The sequence below is a fragment of the Triticum urartu genome, chromosome 6A, assembly GCF_056163025.1.
Source record: "Triticum urartu cultivar PI428250 chromosome 6A, HENAU_Tu73, whole genome shotgun sequence".
Classification (NCBI taxonomy): domain Eukaryota; kingdom Viridiplantae; phylum Streptophyta; class Magnoliopsida; order Poales; family Poaceae; genus Triticum; species Triticum urartu.
Genome location: NC_141878.1, coordinates 4,522,155 through 4,524,562, shown reverse-complemented (window position 1 = coordinate 4,524,562; position 2,408 = coordinate 4,522,155). Strand labels below are relative to the sequence as shown.

The window sequence follows — 2,408 nt, the reverse complement described above, 5'->3', positions numbered from 1 at the left end:
TTGAGAAAAAGTTCATTAATTTGAAGGAAGTTTTCAAATTTGAATTTTTTTGTGTACTTTAAAAAATACATGGAAAAGGAAACAAATATCATGTTTCGTACATAGCATTGGAATGACATCCTTATAGTACTCACGGGTGAACATGAAAATTTGCCAAAAAAGACTTTCATCCCGCTTTATATAAAAAGCCATACGGCCAAACTGATATAGGGATATGAGAAGATCCTGCTACAAAGCAGATCATACTTAAAAAAAATTGAACAGGAGAACTCACACCCTACCACAAAGTAACCTAGAGTATCGACAGCGACAGGAGACGAAACAACGCCTCCAGGGGGGAAAAGCATCGGTCCTAGTTTTGCAACACTGACAACTAAGTCGATGGCGGCGGCAACCTGAGCTCCACGACGATGCTCCAAGGAGAGAAACGGCAACGACATGTCGCTGTTGCCGAGACCGAAGAGACCGTCAGGGGATTTCACCCCAGAACCACAGCGCCCAGCAGCAGCAGCAGGAGTTGTTGGGCCTCACGCGGTCCTCACTCATGTGTTGGACTCTCTCCTCAAACCGAGTCTCGTCGGCGGATCCATTTCCATTTCCATTCCACGGCCACTTCCGCACACGCTCTCCCACGCTCCTCGCCGGCCGACCGGCCATGGCAGTGATGCCGACGACCACGCCCGGATCTCTCCTGCTGCTCCTCCTCCTGGCCACCCCCTTCCTCCTACTCCCCATAGCCTCCTCCACCTCAGCCCCCACCTCCAACCCGGACATCGACCTGGACTACCTCATCAAGAACACCGGCTCGACGACGCCGCCCCCAACGACCCCGATCGAGGAAGGCGCCCCGGATTTCCCCCGCCTCGACGCCGACTACGAAGACGACGAGGAGGACCTCTTCGGCGACGACGACAGGCCAGAGGACTCCTCCCACCCGGAGGAGGTCGACGAGGCCCACGTGCTCCTCCTCACCGCCGCCAACTTCACCTCCGTCCTCGCTGCATGCCGCCATGTCATGGTCGAGATCTACCCGCGCTCGTGCCCCACAACGCTGCCGCCGCCGCCGCCCTAGCCGAGCAGGGCGGGCTCGACTTCGCGCTCGCCAAGGTGGACGCCATCGATGACCACGATCTGGCCCAGGCCCATGACGTGCAGGGCTACCCCACCCTCCTCTTCTTCATCGACAGCGTGCCCAGGGACTACTCCGGCGAGAGGACCAAGTACTAGGTGTTAAACATAATATTGTACAGGTTATTAGCGTGGCCTTGAGGCACACGGTAAGGTAGTTAGGATGTTATTCTTTTTATGTTTATATCTCTCTTATCTCCTAAACCCTCCTGTAATATCTCTGGTGGTTAGCCTCGACGCTGCCGCCTCCTGTACCGAACCCCCTGAATCAATATATACATCGCGGGTCTCCATGTATGGAGATTGAGATGCTTCACAATTTCCACATGGTATACAGAGCAGGCTTCTTCCACGACATCTAGCTCATCTTCCTCCATCCGTTTCCTTCCCAGAATCATCACGCCGCAATCATGTCCACCTCCTCCGCAGTCCCCTTCTCTGGCCTCAACTACAACACCTCAGAACCCCTCAGCCGGACGAACTATGTTCTCTGGCGAGCCCAAGCACGATCCCAGATATTGGGCACCGGCTTGTTAGGCTACATAGATCGGACTATAGAGGAGCCTCCAAAAACAGTCATCAGCAAAGATAAAGATGGCAAAGATCAGGTAGTTCCCAACCCTGCTCATAATCTTTGGCTTGTTCAAGATCAGCAAATAGTAGCATATCTTCTCCGAAATCTGTCAAAAGAGGTACTCGTTCAAGTAGCCTCGCTTGAATCATCACATGCAATTTGGACCGCGCTAGCAAATATGTTTTCTGCGGTCTCTCTGTCTCGTGTCAATAACATCAGATCGGCCCTCACAAACGCCCAGAAGGGGGTCACAGTCGGCCTCCACCTTCTCCGACGAGCTTGCGGCGGCAGGCAAACCGATCGGGGAGGACGAGCTTATCTCTTTCATCGTCGCTGGGCTTGATATGGAGTATCAGCCCATCATCTCTGCACTCGACGTCCGCACCGAGCCTATCACCGTCGATGCTCTCTTCTCGATGGTGGCAAACTTCGATCAACGCGCTGAGATGTTCAGCAGCGCTGGTGGCTTCAAATCATCAGCGAATGCCGCTTCCGAGGCCGATCGAGTGGCGGCAGAGGCGGCTACCGCAACCAGAAGCAAGGTGGTCGCGGCGGCGGCTACTCCGGTGGTGGCAGCCAAAACCCTAGCAGCGGCTATCCTGGCACGGGTAGCGGCGGCTACAACCAAGGCGGCGGCGGCTACAACAACCACGGTGGCGGAGGCTACAACAACCATGGCAATGGCGGCGGCCAAGGCAGCGGCCAT

At 54.8% G+C, this 2,408-nt stretch overlaps 1 pseudogene; it reads left to right on the top strand.

Moving 5' to 3' along the window:
• The first annotated feature begins 1,998 nt into the window (after positions 1 to 1,998).
• On the top strand, positions 1,999 to 2,137 carry LOC125517775 (small nucleolar RNA Z247; annotated as a pseudogene).
• Positions 2,138 to 2,408: the final 271 nt, after the last annotated feature.